The sequence below is a fragment of the Pinus tabuliformis genome, chromosome Q, assembly GCF_031772625.1.
Source record: "Pinus tabuliformis cultivar Carrire ecotype Pingquan chromosome Q, CPIR1, whole genome shotgun sequence".
Lineage (NCBI taxonomy): Eukaryota > Viridiplantae > Streptophyta > Pinopsida > Pinales > Pinaceae > Pinus > Pinus tabuliformis.
This window is the reverse complement of record NC_142296.1, coordinates 552,342,495-552,358,520: the sequence shown is the minus strand read 5'-3', so window position 1 is coordinate 552,358,520 and position 16,026 is coordinate 552,342,495.

The following is a 16,026-nucleotide window of genomic DNA, read 5'->3' as shown; positions in this document are numbered from 1 at the left end:
CAGTAAGACAATAGGCTGTATATTCTCTATGGCAATCATGATAGTGATGACAGACATAAAATATCTTCAACTTCAATCAAACAATCACCTTCAACAGACCTCTTGAAGCTATGGTGAATGATAATTCTTATGTTAGCACTTCCTTTCTACAACAATTTGAAATCACAAGGATTTGTAGTTCTGATAGATTATATGTTGAGACATTATAGTGAGAAAACTAGTGAAAGACCCTGGAATATTTGAATGCATAATTGTTGTGACAAGAAAATTATATTAACTATGGAGACATCAAATATCTCCTACAAATAGAAGCATCTCAGTCTTCTCCACAGTAAAGGAATCATTGGAAGTTAAGAAATACCACCATATTATTCTACAATAATGTCTGGCTTGACCTAACAGTGACATGTATTATCCATCATATCAAGAGTAGTGGCTCAGTAATGATGACAGTGGGAAATTATCTATGACCTTGTGAAAATGTGATTTTGACTTAGAGGAACATTAACACAATAGTAATCCTAATGACAAGACCATTACCATCAACACAATATGACCCTTTTGGATAGTAAGTGTATGACAATATGGTGATCTCTGTGTATTGGAAATATCTCTAAGCATTGTCTCATGGGACTGTAGCAATACCAACTCAAAATGACAATAAATATAGGTTGTGGTCCACATGACAAAAGCTTGTGAGTGAAAATAATATGCATGTAGAGATGACATATTATAGTAGCCCTTGATGACAACAGTTACCTTTGATGAAAGTAATGGTAGTGACCTTGCATATCTTTCCTTTGAAAGAACAATAGTAACAGTAAGTGAGTTCATGACAACAATGGAAGAAATGATAGTAGTGCAACATATAAACAATGCTCTTGGTACCCTTGACATATGATAGTAATTCTTGATGCCTGGACATTACAATACTATATTTAAAGTATATATCAGAATCTTGAATAACAATGGCCTGATGATTTGGCACAGTGATTATGTTTCCCATATGTTGTTCCTTTGACTTGTATGACAAAGCTCTTAGATAGTAATTCGAATATACACTGCATAAATGGCAACAACAAATATTGAATAGTGTCAATTGATATAGTGAAGTGCAGAGTAGTTGAAGGAGTGGTAGAAGTGTAATGTATCACATTTGATAGAGGTAGCAGTAGCAGAGGGAATAAGAGGGACAACAGATGGTTATGGTATGATAACAGAGAAGGCAGTGAAGTGTGGTGACAACAAAAGTGGCAGTCAATACTTTCCCATGGAGGATTCTACACCCTAGGTGGAATGGAGGGGTGCTCTCTACTTATGGGCTTCACCATTTTGGGATTTTTCATGGGGTTTGTCCTAAAAAAATCCTTTACTTCCACCCAAAACATGTTTCACTCATTGCCCATGAATGTGGCATTATCTGGAATCTATGTCTGCAACACTATAAGCATGGGAGTGGTCATTACCCATGAAGTCGAGGTGCCTTTGTGTGTCTCAACGATGATGTTCTCCTCCTTAGATGTGATGTGATAGCAGTTGTGATAGGAGTCAAAGCAGAAGTAACAGTGGCAGCGATTGATGTGGATGTGACAGTGGCAACAGAAGCAACAAGTGTTTGTAACAGTAGATAATTGACTCATTGAAACTGGGCCATTATCCCCGGTATGAGAGCCAAACTTTTAGGGAGAATTTGTTTCCTTCCAGGTTGCTGGAAAAACTCTTGGGAGTCTTGCACTTCCTTCCAGGCCTACATAGTAAAGTGTTGTATGTACATTGTAATGACATAATGAGCTTTTGTTAAAGCCAAATTTTGTGCATTGTCTTGATGTGATGTGATGTTCTATGTTCATGCTCTGAATGTGTTTAAAGATTAGCTAACCAATTGAAAAGAAAAGGGAAATACTGATTCAACCCCTCTCAGTATTTCCAACAATTGGTATTAGAGAAGGTCCTTCAGTGGAAGCTTAATAGCTTGAAGGTAGATCCATCACATTAAAAATTCATTAATGAGATGGCCGTTGATTTCGAAGAAGATATCAAAACCATCAAAGACAAGGTTCGAATACTAACACATGACTAGGAGAGAGTCCCTTACGACTCTCCCTTTGGGATCTAAGTTGCCTTATGTGGCTCCACGAGAAACAATGTAACAAAATTGATGGCTCTTGAGAAAGGTCTCTCCCTTGCTCAGAATTTGGATTGTCACAAAGTTCATATCATAGGAGACACAAAATTGGTCATCCAAATGGTCCAGAAGCTCATTAATGGTTTTCCAACCACCAAAATTACCAAGAGTGGGCGGCTAGGTGCTCAGCTCGAACGCATAAGACATATCTTCAAAAGATTTGATTATGTCACTACTAGTCATGTTCTCCAAGTTGGTAACAGAGTGGTAGACAGGTTGGCTAACAAGAGAGCATCACATAAGTATCGTGATTTCGCCTCCCCTTGACATGAAGTGCTTGACACAACTAAATTAGACCCTAGGAAAGGTCAGCTGCTTCAGGACCTCACAGAAAAAGACCTCCTCCCCCTGATGGAGGTGATTGGACGGTGGTACAAGTGGCACTAGAGCGATCCTTGGGACCTGCTTCGACTCCATGCACTTCATAACTTCACACTCATGCAAACTTAGTGCATTCAATCCAAAGGTATATGGGAGGCTCCTACTGTGTTTATAATTGCAAGCTGGTCGCAAAGGAAGTTTAGTGTGGAAGCTTGGGAGATGAGTTTTGGTACGCAAGGAGTGTGGGTCTATATCCATGGTGGCTCCCTGGAGTTTCGACCTTGGCTGAGAGGCATTTTGGGGGATCAAGGTCCTATGGTGTGGTCTGGGTTTCATGGATTTCTTTGCCCTTGGGACCCGGGGACACGAACATGCATGGAGCTGAGCCACCACCAAGCTCTGGCCCATCACTAGTTCGAGCATAAGGAATTTGTCTCACCAGGCCTTCTTGCCTACGTGTGGGATAAGGAGTGTGAGTCTCTTTGTCTCTCTATATGGTGGTTAGTCTAGAACTCTGCCCATCTAGTGGTGCTCAGGCAGCAATTAGTGGGTTCTTAGTGGATTGAATTATGCCTGGGGTGTCTACAGCAGAAGAGGTGAAGGCCATTCGGTGTGGACTGCGGCTTGTTTGTCTTATTCCTGTCAAAGGGTGGTGAGCGGTGTGTGGGTTGAGGAGTTTGAACCTCCCATTTATGTAGGGTGGTTTTCTTAGAACCTCGCCCATTTAGTGGTGCTCGAGTGTGAATTTGTGGGATCCGTGTGGTTGTCCTTTGGAATTGTGTGGTGTAAAGTCGGCCTCGGTGTGACTGGGGTGCATATGGTGTGCCTTTATGGGTTGAAGTGCACTTAGGGTGGTTGTGGAAAAGGGGGGTGCAAGCCACCTGATGTGGTTAGTAGCTTATTTATCCTGGCCTTGCAAGAGGGTGGTGACCGATCCGGTGCAACAGTCTCCTTAGGGGTGGTTCAACAACCCAAGTATCGGTTATTGTTATTGCAAGTGTCCTTCTTTTTAGGGAGACTTCCCCTTCTCTCTGGTTAATTTGCCTCTTTTCTCAATGCCCAGTCAATGAGGTCAACCCCGCTGTGGGGGTGGGCAACAACAGCAAGAGAGGCATCCTGAGCTTGGACATAGTGCATCCTCGACCAATTCTAGTAGCATGGACAGTGAGGAAAAAAATATTATCTCTCCAATTCATTCGCATGGCCAAGTGGTAGCTTCGGTCACTCTAGAATCTCTTGCAGTGCAACTTCGTCAAATCTAAATCAATATGGATATCCTTCGAGATCACAGGTATGAAGACAAGAATGAGACTATGGCCTATTCCCAGGACATCCAGTATAGCCAGAATGAGATATTGGAGCAGCTGGATAGTCTCTAACGTCAACATCATCGTACGAATGACCACCTTTGCAGTCTGGGAGCGAGGGTGGAGCATATTGACTTCCATATCCATGATCGTGTTGGTTTCTTCGCTGCTCCTCCTGTACTTCCTCCTCACCGCCACCCTGATATGCAACTATCAGTTATGGTTTTATTTTTGTTTATGTCAGTTATGTCTAGGCTTGAACGCCCTCTGAAATAATGTATGTTAGTTGTCCTTTTTGGTATGTCCCAACCCCCACTCTAAAAAGTCTGGTTAGAATGATAGAGTAGATGCTGCCATGATGATCTTTGTAAGCTATATTTGATTGAAAATCTAATGAAAGCATTTTTTACCAACAAAAAAAATGCAGTTAGCATAACAAGGCTTAGTTATGTGCACAATAAAAATTTGGAGAGGCTTATTTGTGTTTGATAAATGATGCAAAAGGCTTAGTTTTGTGTTGATTTGAGGCCCATAACCAAGAGGAGGAACTGCAATAAAAAAACCCCCTTTGCCGAATGGACAACTTTCCACTGATTTGGGAAGTTGATTGTTGGCCATCAGATTTGAAAACCAAAAGGTTTCAAATAAAGAAAAAAGAGGATAATTCTTTGTATGAACCCCGAATTCAAGGATAACCTTGATGTATTGATGAGGCCTTATTAATTCGAGGGAGATACATGGTTCAAACTCTCTCCCTCCATGATAAATTGGATTTTGGTGTTCATAGCTACCAATAAATTAGTTGGGCATTGTGGCAATCGCATAGGAGGAGAGGAAAACACAAAGTATCATTTGCATCCAAAGCATGTATTGCAAGAATTATCTAGATACCCAAACTATCTTCCACACACCCTAAACCAATGGATGATCTAATAGTGTATTGGAAAATGTGTTGTTAATGAAAGTGCAAGTTCAAAAATCTCAGAATCTCTCCAACCATGTGAAAGCTTTCTTGCGTATCACTGATCAATAAAAAAGTGAAATGTACCAATAAAAAAGTCATATTAACTCTGAACCCAAAGGAAACCCAGTAATCATGTGAGTCGAAATGGTCCCCCTTGTTCTTTCGTATCTCTGTTCGTAAGCTCTAAACTTTGACCTAAGTTGATTCATTCACTCATTTGATTTAATGGTTGAGTGCTTGAGTGATTCATTAGTCATTAGTTTCGATCGATATTTAGAATATGTCTGGTATAATAAAAAAATGTGCACATTTCCCATACAGATTCCGGATCGGATCAACCTAAAAGATCAATTTCCAGTTCGTTTCAGTGGTGAACCAATATCACCTTTTAATTTCCTTGCAATATTGTTAAAGTTTCTTGATGAATTTCACCAGGGTTCAAAACTCCTATGATTAAAAATCTAAAGGGCATAAAAATAGGGTACGAACACAAAATCAAACCTTGAGCATGGCCAAGCTTTATGATGTACTTACAAAGCATATGAAGCACCAGATCAACAACCTTCTTCAAGGAGATCATCTACATGGCGAAGTACCAGAAGACGATCATTCTCAAAACCACAAACCATGTCTGCCCTGCCCTGCCCCACACCACCCTACCCTATTGATGTTGTTGGTGTTTCCTGCCTATAGGTGAAACAGGTTGCCCGCCTCTTCTAAGCGGTGCCATAATGCTTAATTAGATTAATGAATACCGAAGACTCCGACTACTCACAGATTGAAGCCATTGCAGACCCTGAAAACAGATCAATGAGGTTTTGGGCAAAAAGAGAAGAACTTAACTTGGAAGGAAGTATTTTCAAAGTTACATGGATTTCTTTTTGGAGGGATTACATTTTCGTGGGATGAATTTATCTCCTCATTAAAATCATTTAAATCGTGTAATTAAAAAAAAAATGTAATAACAATAATTTTGTTGTAAATTTTTATTTTTATTTTATTTTGAAACATGTACTTTTTCAATTTGATTAACTTAATATTAATAAAAACTTAGAAAATTTAATTTTAATAAAAACTAAAGCATGTGTAAATTGATTAATTTATATTTTTTAATAGTAGAAAAAATTATTATAATTTAGTTGTTAAATTAGCAGTGAGGACAATTTTTTTTAGTTATTTAAGGAAAATCAGGCAACTTAAAATGAACCATTGGTGGTCTATAAATAGGTAGGCCTTCACTGCTACTAGATGCCCCTATGTCTTGGGTGGTTAGTCAACTTCCTTACTTTTGAGGAATACGAGCTCTTAGCCAAGCAAAAGCAAGTTATTTTAAGGCATACTCCAGACCCAATTGGTTAATTTATATTTTGAAGAATATATTAAAATTAATGGTGGAATTTTTTATTTATTGAATCTTATATTAGTATATCATACTATATTTTAATAAATATGATTTTATTTTTGAAAATAGAAATTACAAAGATTATGATATATATCTATATATATATATATATATATATATATATATATATATATATATAGATATATTTCTATTATGAGTTTGATAGAGATAGTTTATGGTATTATTATATATCTATATGTGAGAAACTTAACCATAACTCTGGAAAGAAAAATTAATGAAAACAGGACAACTTAAATGGTGAGGTTCAAGAAATTATAAAGGGTTCCAGCGTGATGTGAATTGACGTCTAGGATAAGGGTTTCATTATGAGGTTTTCCACGTCATATATGGGATTTAGGGCTTATATCTTGGCCAAGGAATGAAAAAGGGCCCTAGGCCTAAAACAATTATTTCTCATGTTTAATCTCCATATTGAACAAGATATTAGAATGGGAATATTGGCACAATTAGTATGTTTTTCATAATAAGATTGGGTTTTATGGCCTCTAGATAGATAGGGAAAGAAAACAAGATTTTTAGTCCCTAATCAAAACTTCTCTAGTAGTTCAATGGATATGAATAAGGCCTCAAACCACCACACATATCCTATCTTATAAGATATAGCTAGCCTTCAGGTACGTTATGGGTGTTATTTGAAGGTTTTTTGTGCCATAGTTGGTTCTTGGGGCCTCTAAGTTTGGCCTCAATATCATTAGGAGGTTTTTTACACCATGTATGGCACTTGGGGCCTTAATCCTTGTGAAGGAAGGATCATAAGGTGCTTGGGTCATATTTTAATCTTCCCATGATCAATCTTCTTGAACAAGTATTTGAATTACCATATAGGACATCTCTAGGGGATATTTGACATCTGTGGGGGATCTTTGTCACCATTGGTATGGTTTACATGATGAGAATGGATCTTGGGGAATGCACTATCTTGAGGGGAGGATAAAAGAGGGTCTTAGGCCCTAAATAAAGCTTCTAGAGTTCAAGGAACATGAAGTAACCCTCAAACAACCACATAGATACTCTCTAAGGGATATTTGAATTTCAACTTGGATATGGGAGCCATGGCATGTTATTCTACATAAAGAACCACAAGAATTGTTAGTATGTATGGTTTTCTAATGATAGTGTGTGCACATTCTAAGAATGTGAATGTACTATTAGAATCTGTACACATTTTTGTAATTCATGTACTATAGAATTATTTATAGAATAATATGGCTTTAAGAGTAATCTAGCTTTATATTAATTAACCAAGTTTAAATCAACATACTTTGAATTCAAATTAATAAAATCATTATCTCTATGAATCTAGTGCAATAATCAACCATGGTATGTAATAACACCAAAAAACCCCACAAAAAATAGTGTGTTGTCTCTTTAAGATGTGAGGAACAAATTCCTTATATATTTAACCCTTAAAACCCTTCTATATCAGTTTCAAACTCTCTCTTTTTTCCCTTATAAAACTAATTTATGTTGTAAACTTGTACTCTATATTGTATAAAATTGTTATAAATTTAGCATTATAGATGGATCCATATACCCCTTTAAGGGGATCATTGAATCTATCTAGTTAAATTTTAACATTGCAAATGGATTTAGAAACCCTTGTAGGGAAATGAAACACTCCAGTATCAAAATTGCAATTTTCCATTTTCGGAGTGACACAACTAAAAATTACTAACATAAATGACTAATTCATATACTTGTTGTACTTTTTGTTTGGTCATATTTTTATTCTTGGACTATAGTAGTCATTGACATTAATCATTATTAATTTTTCCACTTATTATCTAGTCATATATTTTAGTCCTAGACTAAATTAGTCATTTGAGTTAGTTGTTTTTAGTTTGGTCACTTAAAATTGCTCAAATTTAGTAGTAATTCACTTGAAATAATTGCGGTGACCAACTTTTTTAGTCACCTAGTCACTAATTTCATCATTTTCTACTAGTATAAATATATGTAATTCATAAACAAATCAAATATTTCTCATATGAAAATAACATTTTATAAATACTAAAATATGATATTACAAAAAATTTTGACGCAAAATATCATTACAAAATTGGGCCTGGAGTATGCTCTAAAACTTAAAACTTCTTCTGCTCGGCTAAGAGCTCGTCTTCTTCGAACGTAAGGAAATAGGTTAATGGCCCAAGACCCAGAGGCATATGGTAGGAGTGAAAGCCTGCCCCCTTATGGACCACCAACGAGTTATTCCAGGTGGTGTGGTTTTCCTTGAATAACAGTGATGAGTCAGCCTGCATTCACGGATAACAGCTAGAGATGGTTGTCCTCACTGCTGGTTTGACAATTGAGTTATGATAGGTTTTTCCACCTATATATATATATATATATATATATATATATATATATATATATAGATAAGACTAGAGGCATAGTGTATTCATTCTAGTTTTGGCTTTCTCGTCTACCAGTTTTGTTAGATTCTCTGGCACCATGTGGACCACCTCCCACTTTCGCCAACATCGGCAACTCTTGAGTCTTTAATTTTAAAATTGCACTTGGATTTCTGCCAATGCCATCTAAGAAGATGGTGGAACATCGGTAGAAGAAGATAGACGATCGAGACCATGAAGCGTGTGCAAAATCTGACCATAGTCTTTAATTTGGATAACATGTTTTGCTGGAAGGATTTTCAGGTAGAGCAAGAGCGAATTCATCTACATTCAAGTCTTTAATATGAAAAGTTGAAAATATTTTTTCTCGACAAGTAAATAACGCAAATGCAATCTTTTTCTTAGCCTAGAAATTTGCATTATGAATAATATTCGTGGCAATTAGATTTGAAAATTTTGGTACGAATTTGTAAATTCAAATTCCATTGCATGAGATTTTTTATAATTCTAGGTTTCCCAAAACAAATTGCTAAATGTAGTGAACTAAAAACCACCCACACTTGACATTCAAGTCTGCTAATAAATTCGAAAGAAACTATAATTGAAACAGGTATAAGACTTATTATCTTGTTGGGATCAATCTTGATAACTTTATCAATAATAAGCAAAGCGGTTGCCATAAGTCATTTTTTTTAAACACAATATCTTACTATTCATTACTGAATCAAATATATTTGCATAATGTTTGTTCAGCTAGGAGAGAAACATCCTATAAGACTACTATATCGCATAAGCTGCCAGCGAAAACTTGATAATTCTATACAATTATGAATACAAGATTTCAAAACAAAGAATCCATACATAAGTTGATATTGACGATACAAAACTAAGTCCAACAAAAGTAGAGACAACTACAAAACATGGACTAAAGACCTCTGCCAATCTACAAATCCACCTTCGTAAATCTGGACACCAAATCCTTAAACTTTATGGAAAATTAAAACAACTGATAGAGATTAGCATGAAGACTTTCTCTGACAAACCATTCTTCCAGGTGAATAGTCTCAAGTTGCATTTGAAGTCCCTTTTTTGACAGAGAGTCTGCTCAAAGGTTGAATTCTCTATAGACATGAAAAAAACATATGGATTGAAACTCACTGTGTAACTCCACCACCTTGGTATTCCATAAATAAAGTTTCATGGTGTTATAAAAATATTATATATGACAGAGAAATGCAAGACATATAATATGCGGAAAAGCACAAACACATAAAACCAGAGAGACACAGATATACGTGGTTCACCCAGTTTGGGCTACGTCCACCCCGAACAGCCAGTCCTTCCTTTCTATTATCCAGCAAAATGAAGAGACAAAACCTACAATAGATCCGCTGTAGTATCCTTTGTTTTCTCTCATAGTCTCACCTCTCTGTTTCTCACTCTGAGAATACATAGACATTCCACAACCTCAATACAATACCCTCATACAAAGAGAGGGGTTGCCTTCTAGGGCAAAAAACCCTAAACTAAACATAAATTCTACTGTCAGATCATCCGCCTAATGAACGACCCAGATTGACTAGAAATTACTATACTTTTACAAGGCAATTTTATATCTATTTTTAGCTTCGGGGGTGCTGCCCCCGAAACCCCTGGCAGGGGACCACTGGCCCCTAGACCCCCCAACCGGGGGGGATTAGCCCCCTCGGACCCCCGCGGGGAGACAAGTACCCCCACACCCCCCCGCATGGAGGGGTGTACAACCAACCTGAAGTATACATCCGGCTGAAACAAAGACCTCTAAATAATCATGCTCCACACCCAACACATGGCCTGTAAATTAGACTTCTCGGGAAGTCAATCAATGATAATCTTGGAGTCTCCACCAATCATTATAATTGAGATAAATAAAGACTTTGTTATTAACAACAAATCCCAGGGAACTAAGAGGTTATAGTTTCATATTTGTACCTAGACCAAATCCCATTCTGGATTTTATAAAATTCTTTCTATCAAGAACAATGATAAATCCACCTGCACACTTATCCTGTTGAGTTGCACCATCAAAACAAGCTACATGGAATTGAAGATTTAGAGCAGGGTTGATTACATTTATTTGTTAATGATCTTTAATCTTAGGAGGATAGTCCCTCCAGAGAGAAATAACTTTAGATGAGGCCAACAACATGTTGGGCCTAGTGTTTTAAAAAATTAGTTTGTTTCTTACTCCCAATATTTTCCATGCTATAAAGCTTTTAATTGTATGGAATCTTCTCTTGCTAAAGTACCATAACTGAAGATAGTATGTAAAGGAATTAAAGTGCTCAATTAATTTAATTCTGAGAGGATCTAACATAGCCGACCAAAGATATTTCTCCACTTCACACTTGAGAAAAAGACGATCTATGCTTTCCTCTTCACCTCTGCATAGGACACATAATTTGGGTCCTTGGAAACCCCTTTTCTGCAAATTGTCCCAAGATAAAATTTTGTCCTTCAAAATAAGCCACATAAATGTTTTTAGTTTTGTGGGCAGACTCTATTTCCATATTGAAGAGTACCACGATAGGGCATCCACATGACAATAAGAAGATGCAATGGTTGTATAAACTGAATTTGCAGAGACACCTTCTGAGGAATTCTCCCAAGCCCATACAAGACTGTCTTTCTCCTTGGAAAGGCTTATACCATTAAGAGACAAATTGAGGACAAAGTGGTCCCATTCATTAGCTAGGTTTCCTTGCAGACTTAGTTCTAAATATGGAAGCCAACGACCCCTGAAGCAATGAAAAGAAAAATAACTATAGGCTTTTGCTAGCATAAGCATACCTTTGGAGTTAAGAGAAGAGATCTATGAGTCAGATAAAAAACATAATGGACTTCCACCAATAAAAGGATATTTTCCTAGACAGATCTAGCATCCATTACCTACCTTCCATGATAGCCATTTAAAAATCCAAGGAAATGAATCCATAATACTTTTCCAGACAACATACCTAGGAACAAAAGAGGTAATAACAATGATAGCCAATTTATGGACCCGGTCATACAAAGATTGATTTTTAAAGTACTTGTATTTAATGACAGAGCTCCATAGACCATTACATTTTAGTGCTCCCCACAGGCTCTTAGAAGTAAGGGATTTCCCAAATCAAAAGAGATTTTTGAGGCCCCAACCCCCCAATTCTTTTGGCTTTGAGAGAGACTCCCAATCGGTTAGACAAATTTTGTCTTTCTTTGCCTTACCTGACCATAAAAAATGAAACATTTTTTGTCTGAGTATATTAATCACAAAGGAAGGAATTCTTATCAAACTTGTTATAGGCCATTTTTTCATCTGGTCAGTAGGCCTTCAAATAGGATCATTCACAGCCTTTGAACACTTTTTCATCCTCCCTACACAAAGCCCTAAGTATGCCTCTCTCATATCCCTAAGTTTATGCCTGAAACTACTTCATTTCAGTCATTTTTAGGACCAATGCACCTTGGGCCCTAATTGGCCAGCGTTGACTACCAGGTTTCCCTACTCTACACCTGCACTGATCACCAGCAGGTTGCTCAGTATTGGGGGTGCATTGACTCTAGAAATTCGGGAAAAAAAAAGAATCTCGAAGCTTCTTCTTCCAGAAGCTTCCAAGATCTATTGTAACTAATTACCTTGGATAAAAGTCTTGAATCCTATCTTATCCTACCTTGGATTTTTCATCCCTTATCCCTTGAGCTCATCCTCCCATCAAGACTGGATCTCAAGCCCAAATTGGTAAAAGGATAAGAATTCATGAACTACCTACTTCACCTATATATTTACTGTCATTAAGAAAGGGGTTGGATTTTGGAGAGTAATTCTACCCTTATGTTGCTACTGTGAGATACATATTCCATGCATTAGGGTGACTAGAGGTGAAATTTGTGACAAAGAAAGGAAAAGTCAACTTGGAGGAGCTCCTATACAAGATCAACACCTATTTTTGGTTGTAACTCACTCCATTTCAATTAATGCAAAGAGTTATTTGTTTTCCTATATATGATGTTATAATTTCATGTGTGTTCAATACCATTTTGATCTATTTAATAAAGTGATTAGATGATGCTACATAGATCCTGTAGATTGTTGTCTTCTGTTGTTTGATTGTGCAAGTTCTAATTATAACGATCGAAGCTAAGATTGGAGCATACAAGCCAAGGAAGTAGCGAAGCATACAGAAAGTTCATGTTAGGCTTCAACCCACTATCTATTTACATTAATGAAAACATTAGTTCCTTTGTATTTATGTTGTTCTAGGTTAGTCCACTAGGCCTAGGGAAGATACTTCCGTCCGCATTCGTAGATTCTGCATAAAAAGGCGACTCCACTAGGAATCATATATTCCAATGGTGGTTTCTTTGTCCATTGTGCTTGTCTTACCTCTTCTTTAGACCTTCACTGTCTTATTTAGTCAAGAACAGACCTTGGAAGACCTTTCATTGAGTTTCAATTGCAATGCTTGTGTCGAAACTTTGCATCCCTTGACAAATGCACCCTATGGTCTTATGACAGAGCGTTGCACCCTAGCTGATCCTTCTTTGTGCATGCGTTGCATAGAAATGGTGCCTCCTTTGCACCTACGTTGGCCCCTGTTCATGCAAAAATTTGATTTTCCTTTATTTTCTCTCTGATCAACCTTTTTCCAAATGCTCTTCCTTGAGTCTTTGGGTGTCTTCTGGTCTCTCTGAAGCCTCCATTTGGTTTGCTTTAATTTTTTAGTGCCTTTGGTAAGGATTTGTTTAGATTTTCCTTTTTTCTTATCATTAGGTCGTTTGCAAACTAATTTTTTTTGATCATTAAGTGCTTAGATGAATTGGTTTTTTAGTCATCATTATGAAAATCCTGTATGAATTAGTGATTAAACTTTGCATCTTAGTTTTCTTCATTTTCAAAAATTAAGTGTTTTGAAAAGAAAAATCTTTGCATTGGAATTTAGGGTTTTGTGTGTGCTTCAACATTGTAACAGATAAATTTAAAAGGGAATTGTATTTTTCACATTTTTTGTTGCATATTGTTTGCTACATACTCTTTGTGCCTTCCATTCCTTAGATAGATTTTCATTAAACGGGAAAGATTTCATTTCCTCATGCTAGTTTGCATTTTAGGATATTCAGGTAACATTCACAGTGATCCCCAAAACTGAAACTTAATCGAAGATAAACATTAAAATTTATTGAATCAACCTAAGGATCATTTGTAACACTAACACAAATTCTTAAAGGTCTAGGCTAGAGACGTGTTTAAACATCGTTAAACGTAGGAGCTGTCATTATTTTCCAACGTTGTATCCTGAGGGTGAAATCTCATTCCACGTACATGAGTGTATAGGATCGTTCTCCACATACCTTCGAGTATATTAGATGGTGCAACATGCACATAAAGTATATGGGAATGCTCTCATCGAACGGTTACACATTAAACAACACTACTATGGATTGCACTTCCACGTACCATCGAGTATATTTTGGAAGTCCACTATAGGTTGTTATCCTTACCATAGGTAACCGAGTCGACTGGCTTATGTACTGTGATACACCGAACACAACATTCAGGGAGATTTTTGTTGGGTTGTGTTATATTCTTTCCACGACTAACCTACGTAATGAACCGGGGGGTTAGAGGGGGGGCAGGTAGCCCCCCTCTACGGGGTCCGGGGCTGCGCCCCTGGAATTTTTTTTTTTGGACCCTATATTAGGTTGGGCAAACCTACTTATGGGTTTCGGTCCATGGTTTTGGAAGCGATGGTTTTCAGTCCATGGTATTGGATGCTTCGACATGTATATATATGTATTGTAACATTGAAAGGAATATAATGAAAAATCAAGCTGGTAGTCCTGGTTTTGGGATCTAGGGGAAATCTCTATGTATATGTGTTTTATGTGTTATGCTCTCGCATTGTTTATTTTATATGTTTTAGAATTCATATGCAGGTAATTTCTGTACGCGGTTAAAACCTACATTTGGTATCAGAGTTGTTTTGGCTTCAAGGGGATGCCTTTGTTGCTGAGGGTTTTTGCTCAAGCCTGTGGTAGACCCTATTCAGTTGGAGATCTGCAAGATCGATTCTGGTGGTGAAAGAAGATGGCGAGAAGTGGAAAGATAGAGATCGAGAAATTTAATGGTCAAAGTTTTGAGTTGTGGAAACTCAAGATGGAGCATCTGTTGGTGGATAAAGATTAGTGGATCGCAGTAGATCTGGGTACTAAACCAACGGGAGTGTCCGATGAAGAATGGAAGAAGTTGGATCATAAGGCAAAGAGCACAATACAATTGTGTGTCTCAGATTTAGTATTGTTGAATGTATTAGGGGAAGCTATGCCGAAAGCTTTGTGGGAAAAGTTAGGGACTTTGTACCAATCTAAGTCTCTAGTGAATAAACTGTTCTTGTGGAAAAAGCTGTATAACCTGAGGATGAAAGATGGAAACTCGGTGACAGAGCATCTGAACGCATTTAATACTATGGTAAGTCAGTTAGCATTTGTTGATATTAAAATTTTAGATGAAGATAAGTGCATCTGTTTGTTGTGTTCTCTACCAGATTCATGGGATAGTCTGGTTATTGCAATAGGTAGCAATGCAACTACCTTGCATTTTGATGAAATAGTCACATCCTTGCTGACGGAGGAGATGAGACGGAAAAATATGGAAAGCCAGAATGGTGATGCCTTGTCTGTACGAGGACGGTCCCAGAACAGAAACAAAAATAAGTCATCGAGTGGGAGATCTAAATCTAGAGCGAGATCTAAATCTCTAGGAAAACCTGTAAAGGTGGTGTGCTAGAAATGCGGAAAGAAAGGGCACTTCAAAAGGGACTGTAAATCTAAAGCTCCTGATAAAGGAAAGGGATCTAATGATACTCCTTCTGTAGAGGCGAAACCACCTCAGATGAAGGTGGGGATGTGTACTTGGCTTCTTCAAGTACACATGTAGATCATGAGGCATGGTTGATTGACTCAGGTGCATCCTTTCACTTCACTCCCCATAGAGAGTGGTTCTGCGAGTATGAGAAATACGATGGTGGTGATGTCTTCTTGGGGGATGACATGAAGGCTAGAATCATTGGTCGTGGAAAACCAAAGTTGATGTTGCAAGGTGGAAGGGTTAGAACACTTCCGGGTGTTCTGCATATTCATGCATTGGCCAGAAATTTGATTTGTGTAAGCAAATTGGATGATGCAGGTGTAAAAATAGTGTTCGAGAAGGATACCTACAAGATGGTTTAGGGAGCACTAGTATTGATGCAAGGAGTTCAGACTGGAACTCTGTACAAGCTGCAAGGTAGCACTGTTGTTGATGGGTGCAACAGTTTTGTGTTTCCTGAAAGTGGAGCAGAAAATCTAGTGGTCTTTGGAGAGAAGACCATGTTGTGGAATCAAAGGCTTGGACATATTGGAGAGAAGGGCCTTCGAATACTTCATGATAAAGGTATGGTAGAAGGTATGAGTAA